Consider the following 21,961-nt stretch of genomic DNA (forward strand, 5'->3'; position numbering starts at 1 on the left):
AAAGGAGTCGGCATGACTGCAGCGCATCACACACTCGATTTTCCGCACATGAGACTCTTGGGATTTGTATTCTGACATTATTTTCTTATGATATGTTTTGAAGGATATTTGACTTGTGGTTTTTATGATATGAGTTAACACTGGTAGCATTTTCAGTAAATGTGTTTTATGAATCTTTAATTTAAAAATGAAATTTTTGGTCTTAAATTTTAGGATGTTACAAGTTGGTATCAGAGCCTTGGTTTGAGGGATTCGGACACACTTTCGGGGGTGTCTTGTCTCAAATCGAGGATTTGAAAAGTTTTTACAAAAATAAATTTTCTAAGAATTAAAATTAAAGGTTTTAAGAAAGAACAAGGAGTGTGATGCGTGCAATCGATCGACCTGAATTAAGTTTTCCCCAAGATACCCATACATGTCATGTTATGATATGATATGATTATGAGAACTGAATGCTAGATTAGGGCTGAGGATCTAGGAAGGATGCCTTATATGCCTACTGTATGTGTATGAGAAGTGCATGCTAGATTAGGGCTAAGGATCTTGGAAGATGCCTTATGTGCCTGCTATATGTGCTTATTGAATTACACACTAAAACTTATTAGTAAGTGATATGATGACATGAATAGGATATGCTTGGTTTGGTTACCCAAGTGTCGAATACTGCTTGCTTTGTGCTTTTAGGAGTTCTAGTTATCTTTAATTAACTAGTAAACGAATATGTTAAGTTACATATTGCAAGGACTAAATAATTTCAGAAGGTTAGGTCTAGCCCTATTTCGCAGCTCTCGTTGGAGTCTAACCGTTGTAGGGTAGGACTTCTCATTCGAATAATTATCTGGTCTTAGTAATATGTAATGGTATTCGTAAGCTAGTTAGGGAGAGATAGCAGGGACTTCTTATGCAGCTGATGACGGAGAGTGGGTCGGAGATTACCCAAGGGTAAGCGTAGGATGAGATTAGTGCAGCGGGAAGTAGTAGTGAAAGGGACTTGGTGGAGTCAAGGCAATCCTTGAAGAAAGTACGAATAGATGTGGAAGGTAGTATGGGCCCATACTACTGAAAGTAGAGGATCCGTACTCAAGTCAAGGAGGGATGAGATGAAACCAGGAAACTTGTAGTGTGTATGTGATCCCTCGGTATTGAAGGAGTATTCGGATGGTTATTATAGTATGTTTCCAGCATGGTGATGCTACACGGTAGACCAGATGGCAGCTTTGGCGCCGACGAGGGATTAGGCTCGGGCTCTGGAGCCGGGCAGCTCGATGATCAGATGAAGGAGTTTATCCCAGTTGAGATTACGTGCAATGTTATAGACCAGACTCTTGTGATCTTCGGTACGATCGAGGAGGGTATTTTAGAGATCCTTGATGAGAGGATGAGCGCATTTCACTTTGAGGTGATGACTATGATAGGGGTGCCTGCGATGACGTTTCGGGAGTTCTGAGCTTGTAGAACTCCAGACTATCATGGGATTAAGACCCCACTCTCAATAGGAAGTGATTAGCATATATGGCTAACGTGTTCAGGACAAGTTCTGCCCCGAGGAGGCGAAGGTCAGATATGCTTCCTGCCTGTTGAAGGACCAGGCACATGATTGGTGGGAAGATATTGGTAGTGAGTTGGGCGATGATGCGGTTGATGTTGTGTCTGTTGGGTTTTATGTACTCTAACAACCATATGGTACACATACAACCCTAATGCCTTGGATCTAAGTTTTCTCTAGTTATACATGCAACCAAAAAATATCCAAAGCATGAAACCTATAACTAGCATACAACTTGATATTGAAACATAAAACAAGTTAGACAATTACCTCTTTGTTGTAGCTTGTAGAGTTTTGACCTTTCAAGAGCTTAGCACCTCAAGTGTGATGCCTCAAATGGTTCACAAAACACCACCAACAATTGGAGGACTTGAGAGAGAGAGAGGTTAGGCACACTAAAATTGGCTATACTCTTGTTGTAACACTTGTGTCTCCGATTTTGGTTAAGGGGTTACATATATATAGTGTAGGATTCCAAGGGTCACTTGTAAACCCTAATCCATACACTTAGGCTTATGATCCAACAACTCATATGGACTAAATCTTCATGGACTCTCACATAAACTTAGCCCAACATGGATCAATAGCCCAAACCATTTGTATCACTGATTTACGTAATCAGCCCCCGTTAATCTAATTAGTCTCTTTTGATCACTAAATTAATTCCAAATTAATTCTTGATCAATACTAATTAAATAATATGACTTCTCAATTAATATATTATACTTATAATATATTAATAAATCACAAATAACCTCTTTCTTAAATATCTATCCTATCAAATTGCTCTGGTGAATGCAACCCAAAATGGACCATGTTACTCTTGGGTCAAGTACATACCAATTATAGTTATGGGCTTAGACACCTAATCCAACAGTCTCCCACTTGGATAAGTCTAATAACTATAACTGCAAGTACGACTTCATAAACCGACTAGCAATCGTAGCTCTCAAAAGCTGATGTCGAACTCTGACGCGTCCATTAGATAAGGGATCATATATTCCTCCATTCTACAAGATATCGTATGAACTAAGACATGTATTATAATCATTCTCTCTATTCATGTGTTGTTTCTTGATTTCCGATTTATGACGACTGACTAATTGAACAAATCAAATCAGTCCAGGCTTAGCTAAGCACTTAGGTTTGTCGTCACTGAATCATTGAAGGGCCCACAGATATCACTTTTATTCCACATTGGGTAAAAGGAATGGATAAACTTCGACTCATATGTTTGCTCTATATACTCATCAAATCACACACAACAATATGTTTGATAACACCAAGTTACTGGTGCGTTTACATATCATTAATGTGTAACCGACTTGTAAACTACAACTATATGTCTCCGTTTCAAGAATATAAGATATTATCGTCTCACAATCACTCGTGATAAAATCCATGAAGTGATTCAGATGAGTGTGAGTTTAATCTAATACTCAAATCTTATTAAAGGAGTACTCATGAAAACTGCAGCAAACTTATGCTATGTCTAAAACACTTAGACAATCTACAGTCGGATTCATGATAGTCTTGCCTCAATACCTACCTCCAAAGTATGATCGACTGTGGATAGTTTGAATAATCATATTATTCGGGAAGTCAAAACATGCGAAGTGAAACACAAGAATAATCGAGTCCAATATGGTTTCAAAACTTTTGAATATAAATAAAATACCTTTTATTTAATCACCGTATTGATTACACATTATTCATTGTATAATGTTTCGGCTAATCAACTTAATACTTGAATTAAAACAATAGTTATCCCATGCTCCAAGCATGTATACTATGTTTACCTATGGTCATTTCTTTGTGAAATAGATCAATTGAAAACATTTCCAATGATGCTCATTTCACAATTCCAAATCATTGTCGCAAGTGTAAGAATACCAGATTCTTTCCACTATTAGAATGTGTTAGATTCTAACCTTTATGCAGTGATCCTTTTGTAATGTCAATGTTCAAAAGTCACAGAGACTAGGACAATGATATTACAAGGTATTCCACTGAAATTGTCACAAGACAATTCCACAGATACGAAGTCTCACATTCAAAGTACATTCCTTTGAACATCCTTCTTGCATAAAAGTTTCTAACCTACATATAGATTCTTAATACCCAACTCCCATTATGAAAACATTTCCATATTTACCATATGACAATGCATTATTAATAGAATTCTGTATATTCATAATAATGTCAATATAGTCCATCCATTGCTATACTTCCAACTGTCCTTAAGCAACCAATCGTTAGCGAACCTTAGATTGTCCTTGACAGTTGTTTAACCCCTTTAGTAATATCCGGTTCTAGTCCTTTTCACTCTTAATTCCCTAGGCATTTGGAAAATTAGAACATGTGAATATTATAGCATATGCAATCGATCCTATATTCGAAGCATATGAGACTGTTGGAACCTGAAAGTGAACCTCTAGCAATCCTAAGTACATATTCATAAGGCTTCTGGTTCCGAAGTTAGATGTGATCCGGAACCTGTATGGAGCTGAAGAAAGTGAGTGAAGAATTTTGAAGAAGAACGCATTCCGGAACTGATCCTGAAGTCCGGAATGCTTAACGATCCGGAACCAAACTTTCATCTCCGGAACATCACTTGTCCGGAATGAAGTTATTTTGTCCCTTTTGCATTTATTACGTTTGTCTTGTATTTTGATGTAACGTTTCATAGGAATTAGTCTAATGTTGATTTAGGACAATCAGAATGTCAGAATTGTATCTTTTGTCCGGTCCTATGTAAACACCTGGGTTAAATCACTGTAACATTCTCTCCTTTAAATAGGAGCATTCAATACAAGTCAACGACGGATCTTTTCTCTCAATTTTGGCACTTACTCTTATTACATTTATAAACATTCCTCTTGTTCCTCATTTATTAACTTTACCTTGATCACTATTCACTTGTTCTTAATTAATGTCTTGATCATTTTGTTGAATTGATTATCTAAGACTTGACTGGTCTTTCTAGTCTCGACTTAAACATCCATTATTAAGCAGAAGCATTCACTCAAGGTTTGAGTTCTCAAACCTTGTCCCTGCGCAAAGGTCTTGTTCTCACAATTGGTATCAGAGCTCGAGTGGTTGTCCTTTGAATCCATAAGATCAGATTATAGTTGGTTTGAATTTACCTTGGTAATTCAACCATTTCTGTGTTAAGGATAAAAGTTCTTCTATATACCACTTAAGCTCGAAGATATCTTGACTTCAATGGCTGCTTCAAATCCTCAACAAATGATTTCAATGCAAATCGCAAATAGCGTGGGTGGCCCTTCACGCGCCCCACTGCTAGTTGTGGAAGAATATGATCATTGGAAAGTTAGAATGGAAAGGTTTTTACTAGCCAAAGAGAAAGGTGAACAAATCTGGAGATCCGTCACAGAAGGTCCTCATGTTCCTGTAAGAACAGTTGTAAGAGATGCAGCTGCTCAACTCATCCGAGAAGATGAAGTTTGTCCAGCCCCTCTAACTGCTGACGATATTGAGAAACTGCATGCTGATCAAGTCGCCTTCTCTGAAATGGTGTTTGGTGTTCCTCCATCACTCTTTGAGCACATCAAGTTATGAAAATCGGCCAAAGAAATTTGGGACACTCTTCAGGATCTGATTAAAGGTTCATAAAATATGAAGGACAAACGTCTCACCTCCGTTGTCAATGAGTTTGACACCTTCACTACCACTCCAGGTGAATCTGTAGCCTCAGCCTCCAACCGATATCGAATCGTTGTCAACAACATGACTGCTCACGGGATTGTTCGAACTCCTCTCGAGTACAATCTCAAGTTCATTAACAGTCTTGGTAAGGGATGGGGAAATGTAAAGTCTTGTCTTCAAAGTAATGGTTCTTTAAAAAAATTGAAACTCTATCAACTTTTTGATGAGCTTCAAGGACATGAATCAAACGTTGCTCAAACCATTAGAGAACTTTCCGGAGGACCACTTGCTCTAGTCAGTTCTTCTGAGTCAACCATTCCAAACCCACTTGCTTCGGAACCTTACAAACCCTCAGTTCAATTACCTCAGCCATCCTTTACTTCTTTTCCCACCCACATCTATCCTGACGATGATTCCGAAACCTTGGATTCTGAACTCCGTTTCCAACAAGAATTTGCCTTACTCTCCATGAAATACAAACGACCTTTTAATTCTTCTTACAAACCATACCAAAACATATTCAGTGCTCCTCACCAAAACCATCCTCAACCATATACTGCTTCGGAACCTAAACAAACCTCCGAAAATCCTCCTGCATACAAGCCTAATCTCACTAAACCAATCTCAGCCCCGAAATCTTCAAAAAATTCCAACTCAGAAAAACCAAAGATCTTGTGTCATAAATGTGGTCATGCAAACCACTTTGCCAAAGATTGTCTAGCTGATGCTCCACAAAAACCAAAAATCAAGGACTCAGCTTATTATGTCCGAAAAGCACAAGAAATGGCTGAAAGTGAGAAAGCATTTGTTACTATTGTTTCAAGAGATGTCGAAGGATACTGGTCATCTGGAGATGATGATGATGCAGTAACTGGACGAAACATGTGTTTAATGGCTAGACAAACAGTTGTATGTGATGAAGGTTATTGGTCTTCTGGATCCGAAGATGAAGAAGATGTTGCTGAACCTAACTACTGCTACATGGCCACTAACGATCCACCAGGTCGAAGCATCGTTCAGCAGGTAAAATCCATGATCTCTGATAATAACTTTGATTTGACTTTATGTGAACCTTATCTGACCCAGATTCAAACAGATATGAACACCATCTATAAAGCCTATGAGTCATCCATAGAATCCAATGAGAAGAAAGACTGTGAACTAAGTCGTCTTAGACTACGTTTTGAGGATAAGAAATTGAAAATCGAGTCTTTAGAACATGAACTTGTAATGTCAAAAGATGAATGTATCATTTTGAAAGATAAATGTGAAATAACTTATTCCGAACGAAATATTTTGATTTCTGATAACAAACGTCTCAATGCCAAAATAGATGCTTTGCATAACTCTGTTGACATGCTTGAAGCTGACATTCGGATGACTCATAATTTTCGTCATCCATGGTCCAAAGCTCCTGGTCTCGGAAGCGAGTTTCCGAAACCAATTATTAGTCCCCTGAAGGATTTGCAAAATCTGACATTTATGGGAGAAGTTACGAACATTAAACATTCGGACACTCCTGTTTCTCCATTGTCACCCCTTCCGGAGACTAAAAGGTCTTTTGAGTCCCTAATTCCCGAGTTTCAACCGATAGTTGTTAAATGTCCTGATTCCATGCCTCTTCCGCCTCTGATAAACCTGGACCTGAATCGGACCACGGAATATCATCATAGTCTTCCAAATTGTGTAGACCATGTTCCTATAAGCAATCACGTCAATAACTGTGTGATTGAGGAAATTATTCCGGAAACAACTGAAGTCAATGCCTCGGAATTCGCATGGGCATCACTAGATGTTAAAGTTGAAGTATCAAGCAATGTGTCCTCTGATTCATGTGAATCAGACTCTATAGTTCTTTCAAAAACCAAATTGGTTCCGATTACTCCTAAGTTTTCCAATCCATCCAAAGGACAATCCTCTGGATCCTCTCCTCATCCTAAGAAAAAACCAATGTTAAATAGAAAAGATGTTGTAGATCCCAAGGTAGAAGCTGTGAATGCTTACAAAAAGGAAGTTAAGGATAGACAAAATTCCAGGTTCCTTGCCAACTCTAAACCAAACTCATCTCGGAACAACACAAGGAAGTCCTTGTGTCAACATCATAGTCAAAATTCGTTTGTTCCATCAAGAATTCTAAAGAGACCTTCCGAACCTCTTGTTCGTTCGGAACCAAAGGAAGTCCTTAGCTCCAAATCTCCTCAAACTCATGTTAATGTCAAAACCATCCGAAACACTTCATCAGCACCTCAAAATGTTTCATCTGTCTTTATTGCAAAATCTGATGGCACAATTTTTAAACCAAAAATCTCTAAGAACAATGTGTCATCAAACAAATCCACCAGCTCAAAAACTACTGTTTCAAAATCTTCAAACAAAAATCTTGTGTGGAAAATCAAATCATCTATTATCAAAACAACAGACTCGGAGATAACACAAAATGTCAATCCTTCAGATACCTCCGGACTGAAGAAGTTAGCTCCGAACCCACAAGTAGTTGAATATGACTACTGGATAGATGAAAAGACTTTAGTATTCTGTCTGTTTCCAAAGAACTCAAGTAATCTCACCAAGAAACACGTAGTTGTACCAAAGTCACAATCACAGTCCAAAGTCCATGCCTACGTCCCAAAGTCTAACTCGGAGCCTAAAAGCTCCATTACTCATTAATTTTGCAGGCACTTTGTGCTTCGGAGCAAGAAACAATATGGTATATTGATAGTGCTTGCTCCATGCACATGACGGGGCAGAAGGATTTTCTGCGAGATTTAAAGCTCTCTCCAAATGTTGGTTACGTGACATGTGGCAACAACTCAAATTCTCAAATTCGTGGTTATGGAACTCTCACTAATGGAAACTTCTCCATTTCACATGTTGCTTATGTAGCTGACTTGAAACATAATTTGATAAGTGTTGCTCAGCTCACCGACTCAAGCCGACGTGTGGAATTTTGCAAAAAATATAGCTATGTGATGACAGAAGACCGCAAAGAATGTTTGATAAAGTCTCTTCACAACAAAAACATGTACCCACTCGATATCAATATGATCATTGGCAAACCACAACTCTGCCTTCTCTCCAAAGCTGTTCCTGACGTTAGTTGGTTATGGCACCGAAGGCTCGCACATCTAAACTTTCGGTACATGAATGATCTCGTCTCCGGTGAAATGGTAAGAGGTTTACCTCTTCTCAAATTTGAAAATGATCATTTATGTGATGCATGCGAGTGTGGTAAGCAATCAAAGAAGGGTCATCCTGTTATCATCGAAAAATCCATTTCAGATCCCTTAGAACTCCTACACATTGATCTTTGTGGTCCATCCTCTGTAGAAAGTCTTCATCATAAGAAATACATTCTTGTGATTGTTGACGACTTTACAAGGTTCACTTGGGTCTTCTTCCTAAGGCTGAAATCCGAAACAGCCTCTGAGCTCATCAATTTTATCAAAGGAATAGAAGTTCTTATCAAACTCCCGGTCAGGAGAATCCGAAGTGCTAATGGCTCAGAATTTGTCAATTCCACCATTGAGAAGTTCCTCATAGAAAAAGGAATCGATCACAACTTCTCAGCTCCGTACACTCCACAACAAAATGGTGTAGTTGAAAGACGTAATAGAACACTCGTTGAAGCTGCTCGATCCATGCTGAATTATGCAAACCTTCCACTCTATCTTTGGGCTGAAGCTGTATCCACTGCTTGCTTCACTCAAAACCGAAGCATCATCAATTGACGGCTCAACATGACACCATACGAAGCAATGAATGGTCGAAAGCCAACGATCTCATTCCTACATATCTTCGGATGTCGATGCTTCATCAAAAACAACCGTGATCAACTTACAAAGTTCCAACCTAAAGCTGATGAAGCTATCTTTTTAGGATACTCTTCCAAATCCAAGGCTTACAGAGTTCTCAACCGAAGAACTCGTGTCCTGGAAGAAAGCTTCGATATTACCTTTGATGACAACTTTGTTCGGAATTCTGGCCCCACTCACATCACAACTCACATCATGGAGTCTGATGCTCCTCCGCCAGGATGTCCGAACCCTCAAACCATTCTCGAGGTTGACTTTGAAACCCTCTTTGGTCCTTCCGAAACAACTCTTGATTCCGAATCACGATCACGACCATCTGTGATTCCAATTCCTCCCTCGGAAACCCCAGTTTCTCACAACCTCTCCGGTCCTCTTCCGAGCCTACCTCCATTTGATTCCGAAATAATGCAAATCCCTCTCTTGAATCAAATGTGGATGGCTTCCAAGATGCAGCTGCTGATTTCGATGACTCAAATCCTCTCAACATTGATGAAAATGAAAATTTCTTTGAGTTTCCTTCTGATGATGATGTAAAACTCTCTGCTTCTGGTTCAGAAGTTCAGGGGGAGCATCATCCCAATATTCAAATCATTCAGGGGGAGCAAATCAATTCTACTGTTGATATAGGATCCTCTGCTGCACAAGAACTCCCTCGATTGCATGTTTGGACGAAGGATCATCCTCCAAACCAAGTGATTGGCAACCCGAATGTTGGTGTTCAAACTCGTTCAGCCACCAATATTCAAAATGAATGCCACTTTTCAGCATTCATTCCCATGGTTGAACCCCAATCCATCAAGGAAGCATTAGAGCATGCTGATTGGATTACAGCCATGCAAGACGAACTGGCAGAATTTGACCGAAATGAGTTCTGGACTCTCGTACCTCCTCCTCAACATCACCCTATTGTTGGAACAAGATGGGTATTTCGCAACAAGCTAGACGATGCAGGAGTTATCATCCGAAATAAGGCAAGATTGGTAGCTAAAGGTTTCATTCAAATTGAAGGTCTTGATTACGACGAGACATTTGCTCCTGTTGGACGACTTGAAGCTATCAGAATCTTTCTTGCCTATGCAGCCCACAAAGGTTTCAAGGTTTATCAAATGGATGTTAAAAGTGCTTTTCTTAATGGTGAGCTTGACACTGAAGTATACCTTCAACAGACCCCCGGATTTGTTAATCTCTCCTTTCCGAACTACTGTTACAAACTCCGAAAGGCTGTCTACGGACTCAAGCAAGCTCCTCGGGCTTGGTACGACACTCTCACTGCTTTCTCAAGTGCTCAGGTTTTCAAAGAGGTATACTGGATCCCACTTTATTTCGAAGATCAAATGGGAAACATCTCATGCTGGTTCAAATTTATGTGGACGACATCATTTTTGGATCTACCGACTCATCTATGGTTGCTGATTTTGCCAAACTTATGATCAGTCATTTTCAAATGAGCATGAATCGAGAATTAAGCTTCTTTCTTGGCCTTCAAGTCAAACAGACTAACAAAGGTATTTTCATTCACCAAGAGAAGTACATTTCTGAGCTTCTTAAGAAATACTCTATGGACACCTGTGCCTCAGCCAAGGTACCTATGGGCTTCGGTCACGAAATCTTTGCCGACCCTTCGGGTGTTTCAGTAGATGAAAAGAAGTACCGTGGAATGATTGGATCCTTACTCTATCTTAATGCAAGTCGTCCGGACATAATGTTCTCAACATGCTTGTGTGCCAGATTTCAAGTCAATCCGAAGATGTCTCATCTTTTGGCTGTGAAACAAATTTTCCGGTACCTCACGACGATCTTTGTTTCACAGCCAAAAGATGATGGTCGATCCGAAGATGTCTCACCTGTGCTGTACAGTTTATTCTCTTCTTCACGACGATCTGGATCGACCATCATCAGAATCACCACTTCGGAATTTCAAAACTTGCTTCGGAATTTCAAAACTTGCTCCGGAATTTCAAATCTGCTCCGAAATTTCAAAACTTGCTCCGGAATTTCAAATCTGCTCCGGAATTTGAAAACTAGCTCCGGAATTTCAAAACTTGCTCCGGAATTTCAAAACCTGTTCCGGAATTTCAAAACTTGCTCCAGAATTTGAAATCTGCTCCGGAATTTCAAAACTTGCTCCGGAATTTCAAATCTGCTCCGGAATTTCAAAACTAGCTCCGGAATTTCAAAACTTGTTCTGGAATTTCAAAACTTGCTCCGGAATTTCAAATCTGATCCGGAATTTCAAAACTTGCTCCGGAATTTCAAAACTTGCTCCGGAATCTTAATTTGCTCCGGAATTCCACAGTGCTCCGAAATTTTAATAAATGCTCCGGAAATTTTCAAAATTGTTCCGGAAAACCTTTTTTTATCATACTTATTCTGGAACATCTCTCTTATCTTCCGGATCATGCACTGTCTGGAACAATTCATCCGGAATACCAAGAGGAAATGAGGTGAAACGTTTTTTTTAACGGTTACTTTTTAGGAAGATCCTTATCCAATCTTCCTCGATTTGCGTGACACGATTGTACGCCCTCTAAAATGGAAAACGAATTGACGGTTACATTTCCCACTTTTAGACCAATTGCCTTGCCCTTTCATTTCAAGTGTCTAATCTCATCGTCTCAACATTAAATGCAACCCGATGGATCTCGGATCCTCATCATTACCTTTTACGACCCGAACCGACTTTTCCTACCTATAAATACCTTTTCACAAATTACCTTTACCACTTTACGATCTCTCAATTCTCAAACCTCTCTAAAACCCTCACAGTCCTTCGTGTTCTTCAAGCTCTCATCATATTCAACAATGGAGTCCTCCAAGAAGCAAGCCTCTACTGCTCAAACCCCAAAGAAGTCCATTGCCAGGAAGAAATCATCGAAAGGATCGAAGGGTTCATCGTCGTCGGCTGATCAAGAACCTTTTCTTCGTGACACCACTCAACTGTTTTCCCTAAATCCCCTTGACTACGATGAATCAATCAGGATCATGATTGAGTTCCTTGCTCATCATCCTCTCTCCATTCCACTTACCAAAATCCTAGATCCTCCACTCCCTCTTTCTCATCTTCATCGTGCTTTCACAAGCATCAAACTTGAAGATGATGTTCTGATGGCTTCCATCATCGATGATCGCCCCATTCCTGTTTACAAAGTGACCTTCCTCAAGGCCATTGGAATTTCTCCCAATCCTGCTGGTTTCAAAGTAGTGGAACCATCTGCTGAAGAGTTTCAGACGTTTCTTAATTTCATTGGGTACAATCAAGACTATCGAGCAAAGGATTTCAAGAAGACTGCAGTTTCCGGGCTCTGGACCGTTCTTATGCACTTCATCATTCGTGGTCTATCAGGCAAGCATGGCGGCACTGATACTCTTAGCAAGGACTGGCTGAACGTAGTATTCAGCATCTATTCCGAACGTAACAACGCAGTCGATCTTCCGGAAGTGCTATGGCAAGACTTTTGCAAATTTGCCATCAAGAGGAAGCCGAATGAAATTTCGAGCCCTAGATTTTGGGCCCTGACGATTGAGCAAATCTTCAAGGAACTCAACATTCCCATTCCGGTGAGCACCATTCCTCCGGAGGTATGTGCATCCTTTAAACTTGTTAAGTCTTACAGAATTCCAGACCAATCATCTTTTGGTCCGATCAGACGACTTACGGACAATATGTTGGCCCTTATTCCTTCCGGATCCCCTTATTTGAAACACCATCTTGAGACTTCAGTTGTGTTCGACCCAACACAACCTGCCCCGGTCTCAGTTGAGCCTATTCTGGACGAGGCCACTCACACTAAGTTCGGACCAAAGGTTAAGCAACCGGCCAAACGCAAGGCCTCTCCCACCAAACCCAAGGCCAAAAAGAAAACCAAAGTCGGTGCCCCCTCTCAACAGAAGGGCACTCATGACATTCCGGCTGATTCTGGCCGTCCGCACACCCCTCCTGTCTACTCATCTGAGGTACCCCTTAATGTTTCATCATCACAAGCACACACTCACGGGGAGTCTACACATATTCCACCCTCACCCTCCCAAAAGGGTGTTGTCGGTGTTGAACAAAGTTCCTTGCAGCCCCATGGAACACACCCACGTGTCACTCTTGATAATCCTATTATTTCTTCCACATGCACACACTCCGGAACCGTTGTTCCGGAACCCAAGCATCTGGAAGAAGGAGCAGTCCCTCCAACTTCCGATGCCCCAACTGGTCTGATACCCGGAAGGCGTACAGGACGACCAGGTACTAATGACCCTTTGTGGGAAGATTATGTGAACAGGGCAGCATCCAAGCGTCCGGATCTGACTCGAGCTCAATTTGAATCCACTCTCATCTCCATGAGGAACAGGGCTTTTCAAAGCAACATGCCCTATGTTCATCCCTCAGACGATGACGCCATCAAGGAACTTACTTCGGAACTGCCCCCAATAGTTATTCATCAAAGCATCTTCCATACTGATCCGGAAGAAGAGATTTCCGAAGAAGTTATGTTAGAGGAAGAAGCAACAAAAGTTCCGGATGCTCATCTCATGACATCCATTCATTATCAGTCTAAAGCCTCCGTATCTAAGTCCACTTTTGACTTCGGAATCTCCTCTACTTCCACTCCGGACGATGGCTCCAACTCCCAGCTTCAAGAAGACGATGATGCTGCTAAACCGGGTCCTTCCTCAATTCCGGATACTCACCAGCCCCCTCCGTAACATTCAGACTCCGATTCCGAATCCTCCGCTGGTGATCATGTTGATCCATTTGCCCTACTGGAGATCCGCATCAATGTCTCTGACACTATGGTTAAAGTGTCCTCTGTAGAGACTTCTGTTGCTGAGCTGAATTCGAAACTGGATCAAAAAGTCTCCGGACTTGATTCAAAACTTGACACCATTCTTCAGTCTCTTTCACAACAATCCGGACCATCCACAGCAGAGCGAGAAGCCCATCTTGACCAGTTGATCTCCATCCGGTTGAAACATACCGTTGAACAAATTGATTCCAAATATGATGCTCTGGTCGACAACTACCTTAACACCATCTCCTCCATGCTCAAGGTTCATGACGACCTTGTGTCTGCTACCAACGATCTAATCAAGCAGACTCATGTTCGTCATGAGAAACAAATTCAACGTTTAGAGAAGGAGATCCGGAAGAAGGATGAGATGAATCTGATCATCCAACAAGTCCTCATCAAACTCCTGCGCTCAACCTGGAACATTGTTGATGTTCCGAACAGGAAATTTGATGAGATGATCGAAATCCTTAGCAGCACCTTCAAGCATCTATCCGCACAAGCTCCCACCTCTGAAGCATATGACACCCTGACTCTTCAACTCTCCACCGGTCTTCAGAAGGTGTTCTCGAAACTTGATGACATCCCGGATGAAGCTCCCAAAGGGATTCTTGGTCTTCAAGCCCCAAAGTTGATTGCTCTGAAAGTGTTGATAGAAGAACATAAGAGGATTTGGTCCGCCGTCTCATGGCCATCCTCTCTTCCGGATGCTTTCGAAATGGCTGTTAAAATGGCTAAGGCAAAATCCTTCCTTACTGCCCAAGCCTTCCGAGCCACTCTCTCCATGATACCTCCTGCTCCAATTCTGGAACCAAAAATTGCCCCAATTGATCAAGGCTCTCCTCTTCGCACTCCATACGACATTCCGGAAGAACCACTTCCAACTCCTTCTCCGGAATTCGTCATTGACGAAAACATGAAGATGGTTATTGAAGCTCTTCAGAGAGACAAAGGGAAGAAACCAATGACTTCGGAACAACAAGCCTTTCATTCCGTACCTCCCCCTAAAAAAAATTTGGATGGTCTGAGGAAGAAATCCAAAAGGCACTGGAGGATAGTATCTTGATTCAAGCATTGAAGGATCATCCCGATCCAATGCGTGACATTTCTCCTCTGTGTCATGAAGGCATTCTTCAAGCCAAGGATATCATTCCAACTCTCTACTATGACCTTCCCTCACACGACACTGATCAACTGGATCTTCCTCTCTCTCCCTTCAACAAGTTCTACACAAAGTTTGCTCCACTCCACCCAAACGACAATCCGGAAGTGATCATCCGGACCGAACGTGAACGGCTCAAAACATTTTACGCCAAGAATGCTCGGCCCTTCAAGGAGGTATGGACAAGAAAGAGGATCACTAAGGTTCATGGCTTCGGAAGAAAAATCTTAGTAAAATTTGAGTTGAACTGTCCTCTGTTCCGTTTCCATCTTCTCAGCAACAAACCAACTCCAAGTACTGTTACTGATGCAGATTTTCCTTCTATGAATCCGAACGACATCCTCACTCTTGCTGCGTACTTCAGAGAAAACCAAAAGGATGACATCAGTATGGGTGCCTATCACTCTGCTCTCAGCTTTCTCAAAGACTATGTTGCTGAGTTTTGCAGATGTGATTACGAACTTGCTCACCTCTACGGAACCGAACAATTTGTAGCAAAAAATTGACTTTGTTCTTCCGGAAGCTGAAATTCTTGCAGATGGTCCGATCGAAGAACCGGTTCTAGGGTTTGTCTACACCAGGAGAACAAACAAGAAGGACTTCTTCCGAGTCCTTGACAAACACCTGGTTCCTACCAAAGCTCTACAAAAGTTCATTTCCCGGGCGTCCAAGTCTGATGCTCCGGAACAGGTTAAAGCGAAGTTTGTAAGTCAACTGACTTGATACATTGCAGTGCGAGAGTGGTTGTTCCGAGCATACACCTTCATCAAGGAAGAAATGAACTAAGCTTGATGGATTGCTAAGTTCACTTAGGGGGAGATTGTTGGAACTTGAAAGTGAACCTCTAGCAATCCTAAGTACATATTCAGAAGGCTGCTGGTTCCGAAGTTAGATGTGATCCGAAACCTGTCTGGAGCTGAAGAAAGTGAGTGAAGAATTTTAAAGAAGAACGCATTCCGGAACTGATCCTGAAGTCCGAAATGCTTAACGATCCGGAACCAAACTTTCATCTCCGGAACATCACTTGTCCGGAATGAAGTTATTTTGTACCTTATGCATTTATTACGTTTGTCTTGTATTTTGATGTAACGTTTCATAGGACTTAGTCTAATGTTGATTTAGCACAATCAGAATGTCAGAATTGTATCTTTTGTCCAGTCCTATGTAAACACCTGGGTTAAATCACTGTAACATTCTCTCCTTTAAATAGGAGCATTCAATACAAGTCAACGACGGATCTTTTCTCTCAATTTTGGCACTTACTCTTATTAAATTTATAAACATTCCTCTTGTTCCTCATTTATTAACTTTACCTTGATCACTATTCACTTGTTCTTAATTAATGTCTTGATCATTTTGTTGAATTGATTATCTAAGACTTGACTGGTCTTTCTAGTCTCGACTTGAACATCCATTATTAAGTAGACATTGATCTCAAGCATTCACTCAAGGTTTGAGTTCGCAAACCTTGTCCCTGCGCAAAGGTCTTGTTCTCACAGGGACACGATTCATAATGTCTTACATAAAGACATGATACTTGACCAGTCTTTTTCTATAATATTTCCATATATATAATTTCCAATGTTGAAATATTTCAACAAGGTATTCATATATATCCATGACTAAGTTTGATTAATACTTCAATCTAAACTTTTAGATTCGAAATAAAGTATAAGTATCCTCTCCCTTACTATAGCGAAACAACTTTTCAACCTTTGCAACTTTGCAAATTAGAACTTTGTTTCCTATAAATAGTATTGCTAACTCGAAACACTTACCATAATAATTATGCTCCCACCAACATAACAATTATTTTGTTACTAGCATAACATTTATGCTCCCACCAGCTTTGACATGTATCCAAAATCAGCTGGACTTCTAGAAATCAATACTTTATTGACTTTCTTACCAAAGTTCAGATTAGATGATACGAGATGCTTCGATAAGCCTTTATCTAAGCTCATACACCTTTTATTAGAAAGCCCATATGTGTGTCTAAACTATTTTAGAACTAACAACAGTAAGTTCCGAATGTTCAAACTTTTGTCATTTCTCACAATTCGAACTATGAAGAGGGATTCCGTAATCATAATCGAATTTGAGAATGCAAATATCACAATTGCTAACTCTTTAAGGCTCCCACTGACTTCTTGACATATAAGATTCTCTTGTCAAGAACCATTCCTTGACAAACAAGTATTCAAGAGTTAGTGTGGGTTCTTATCAAGGAAAAACACTTCATACAATTGGTCTTAGTTGGTCTTTTTCTTAAAGACATCACAACTACCAATTCTAAATTTGTTATAAACCTACTTAAGATATGTTACTCAAGGAACAATCTTGGAGTATGACTCTAAGACTTGATTTTGAAACGAAGTATGACTCACCTTAATTGATTTAACCATTTCAATAATTTCTGATTCCTCTTCTTAGCCATACTTATGTACTAAGGTGTCCTTAGAGGATCAATTGTGATATGGTTTTCATAATCATTAAGATGATCATAAAACACGATACTTAAGTACTCTCCTTTCCTTTCAGATTGGAGAAACTTTTATCTTTCTGCCTAATTGATTCTTCTTATTCGTTCTGCTATACATTGAAACTTTTTCAATGATTCAGAATTACACTTATTCTTGTAAGCATAACCATATTTACTAAACTTTTAGTAAATCATGACGAATAGTCTTATCGTTCTTTGTGGTGGACCTGACCAATGCACAACCAAGTGTACCGGTTCCTCTAGTCCTTCACTTGACTTACATATACTGTGAATAAGGAATTAGTCTTAATTCCTCAAAGACGAAGGTTCTCGTTCATCATACAATACAACTTGCATGATTCCAAGTTTTTGTCCAATTGAAACTTGGTGATGAGAATCTTTCCTTATTTGGTAAATTCAGACACTACCACAAATGAACGAATCAAATCCATATTGCTAAAAATAGAAACATACAAACATCAATTTTCACAAATGCCATTGCAAGGAAATTTAAAAATTAAGATAAAAACAAAATTTTTCTTTATTTATAAAATTGCAGAAAACTTATCCTTACAAATGAAAACTATGTTACTAAATATTTCTAAGCAATCTATCATGACTCTTAAGTCGCAGCTCAAAAATCGGATCACCGAACCATGCGATCGAAATCCATCTCTTCATGATCAAACTCAATATACTCTTCTTTTAAGCTTCCTTTCTTTTCTTCGATCCTACAAAGCATCAAAATGCAATCTTATCACATCATGTATTAAGAATCTATAAGTAGGAACTTAATAGAGTTAGATAGTGAACTTACCTGAAGTAGAACCATATAATTTGATTCTACCATCTCTTAGATCTCTCAGGTAGTCAGGGCGGCTTCGCTTCCAATGTCCCTTCAAATGGCAGTAGAAACAAGTGGACTCTTTGGCATTTGCACATGGAACTATCTCAGAACTGGATTTTCTCTTATGGTCAAATCTTTTGACCATAGCCAATTCCCTTCCCATAGGAGAAGGGATCATTTTTGGACTATCTATGTCATTGCCTATGTCCATGGCAGCTTGGGAAGTAGATCTTCCAATCAAATTTGCATTACCAGTGCGCCAAATCATTGCTGATTCGGCAACAATTAGCAAATACGCAAGATTTATAAGGGTCACGTCGTGATCTGTCATCTAGTAATCTTTAATGAACTCACTATATGACTTAGGGAGTGACTGAAGAACCCAGTCAACAGCCAACTTCCTTGGGATAACGACACCCAACATTCCCAGTCTGTCAATATGAAACTTCATCTTCAAGACGTGAGCACATACAGACTTTCCATTTTTGTGTTTGCTTGCCAATAGGGCTTGAGTGGCCTTGAAATTTTCAAGTCGATGAACACGTGGGTCAGGGAGAATAATTGGAGGAGGTGGAGGAAGTGAAGTATGATATTGTGGAATATCATCTTCATGTGGAAAGCTTTTTTCCAAAAGATTCGGGAAGACCATAGTTTTCAGAACTAAACATCTACAAGGGAGAAATTCAAGTTAGTTGATTTAAGTCCTTAATATAACACCCAAAATTAATTATTAAGGCTAGGACCCAACACAATATTATGCAATTTAGAAGAGAGATGCCGTAATCCAATTGTAAAATATTTGAAGGTAGGTAAATGATGATTTACCAATTTCCACCGTGAAAAACGAAAATGAATATTAGGTTTTAAATGAATTGAAATTCCTAGATTCTTTTAACATTCATTGAACTTTTCAATGGCATGTTTAATCTCGATTATGCCCTTCAATTTTGTGACTGGGATACCGAGGATCACAAACAAGGTGTGAATAACCATGCAAATTAGCTTGATACTCTCGATGTCATTAATCACCTAATCAATGTGCCGGTTAACCACACACGCTCCATTGATAAATGATAATTTACGAGAAACCCATTTCCATCCTTTATTAGTCCACATTAGTGTGCCGGTTAACCACACACGCTCCACTAACTGACAAATAAGGTGCAATGTGCAATTTCATGGGTTAGCATCAAATTCACATTTTTCCTAAAGTAACTAAGATTGGTAATTTATAAAGTATTTAGTTACTTTGTATTTCATTATACTTTTAATGAGGATTTAAGTGTCCTATCAAACCCGTTCAGCTAACGACCCTCCACTGGTCAAGGGTGCGGTGGGTAAGAATGTATACCCAATGGCGGTCATTTTACAAGCCGCCTCCTTAAACACCCCTTATAGACCAGCTTCGTGAATGAGGCCTACTAACGGTAAGACTGACTTTTTAACTTATACATATATAATATATCAAACTTTTAATTTTATATAGTATAAGGGTGTATTTTAAAACTTTTAAAATACTTTGTGGTTTAATCTATTAATTAAATTATACTCTTAATTTAATTAAACTTAAACCATGTGATTATGGATTTATTAATCTTCTCTTTTAATTAAATATTTAATTAATTTAATGAAATCCATAAAGATGTAATTTGAACTATTGAAAATATCAAGGTGCTAAATATAAAAACTCAAAATTAAAAACTATTTAATTAATTTCTAAGTTAGGAACCTAAGAGTTGCATCTTTTGAAACCTCTCAATTACAAGAGTTAATATTTTCATGAATGAGACTTTTCATATTCCATAACTTGAGGGCAAGTTATGAAACTCTTGAAAACTTTTGGATTCTATAACTTATGGACTTAATTTTGTAACTCCTTAAAAACTTTTGAGTTCCAAAACTTGATGACAAGTTTTGTAACCTCTTATCATTTTATCTTTTACTAAATTGATCTAATTAAACTTTTGTAGCAAAATGATTCAAATTTTACAAATAATTAGTTTTTCACAAAATCAACTAATTATCTTAAAATTTGGCAATCATCATGTTATTGGATGGGGGTAATCATTACCATATCAACAAAATCAAATTTTATGAACCAAAACTGTTTGTGGTAATGATCCTAATCCAAAACAGGTCAAAACTCGAAAAATTCTGCCAACAGATTGCCCAACTCGTCGAGTCAGGGCATGGACTCGACGAGTTCATCCCCAGATGATCCAACTCGGCGATTCCATTCATGGGACTCATCGAGTCCAGCAGCCAGACATCAAAAACTTAAATTTTTCAGCTTTGAACAAATAATCTATGCATCTATATAACAGAAAACAACCCATGGCTCTGATACCACTGTTGGATTTTATATACTCTAACATCCCTATACTGCACATACAACCCTAATGCTTTGGATCTAAGTTTTCTCTAGTTATACATGCAACAAAAAATAATCCAAAGAATGAAACCTATAACTAGCATAAAACTTGATATTGAAACATAAAATAAGTTAGACAATTATGTCTCCTCTGCAGCCAGGTGGGCCACAAGAAGGCCGACTATCCAATGTTGAGGGGAGGAGCAGTGAGTGTGCCTGCTCCGACCACTTTGGGGATCACCGATGGACGAGAGGGTAGGGCAGGAACCCCAACAGAGAGGAGTTGGGCTTTACAGTGTCAGACGGAGGAGTCCAGGACTCCAGCAATCGACGTTGCGGGTATGTACCTTTTGCTCTTAAGGTTCTATCCGTATTTTTTGGAAGTTTTCTTGCCTCAGATTCGAGTAAGAGTATCTATGGGTTCAGCTCTCTGCTTGTGTTTGGATCATGTTTTCAAGAAATGTCATATGCCAATTGCATACCATGAATTACTAAGTAGTTAGTGAAGGGTCGTTTCCTTTTTCTGGATCGGGGTGTTAAGTGTTCTCTCGGTTCGTAGTAGAAATCAGTCAGGGGTATTGTGTGGAAGATTGGTGGTTAGCTTCATCAATCTGGTCCACTTGTATCAATGTGATATAGTGGTTTCATCATCTGTTCTGGTTTCAGCGACGGTGGCCTATGGGAGAACTTTGGGGTTCTAGCATTAACGTCGCTAGGAGAGGAGTGGTAGTAAAAGGATATTGATGTAGTCGCATGGGTCGTTTGACCCTTGGATGTTCTAAGGGAATTGCATTTTTCGCATGGGTCGTGTTTGATTAGAGTTCAGTGGTTATGCGAGGATTCATCAGCCAGAGTAAAGGTTAAGGTTTCTAGTCGCCAGCATGGGAACTCAAGGAGTTGGCATAATATCATGGAAGGAGGATTGAGGTATCGGGATGGACCAGATTTCAAGAGTACTCTTCAAGATTTTCGAGGATGGGCGATCTTAGGATTGACTGGTAATCGATTACTAGCAAGTTTAAGCGTTGGTAGTCAGCGAGACAATCGTGTAAGGAAGGAAGGAATAGGAACCCTTCAGTTCTTGTGTGCTTGGGGAATTTAGTTGAATCAATGTGGGGGAGAATCACCCAGGGATTTAGAAGCAGGAGCGGTTTTAAAAATGGGATAAGTTTTGCATCCTTGTCAGGAAGAAAGCTAGCCAAGCAGCCGTAGGGATTGAGAATAGTGTGAGTGGGAAGTTTGGAAAAATTACCAATAAAGAGATCGCATTCTCGTGATGTTTGATAGCAGGATT

Source organism: Lactuca virosa, chromosome 8, assembly GCF_052849685.1.
Source record: "Lactuca virosa cultivar CGN04683 chromosome 8, Lactuca_virosa_CGN04683_v6, whole genome shotgun sequence".
In the NCBI taxonomy this organism is placed as follows: domain Eukaryota; kingdom Viridiplantae; phylum Streptophyta; class Magnoliopsida; order Asterales; family Asteraceae; genus Lactuca; species Lactuca virosa.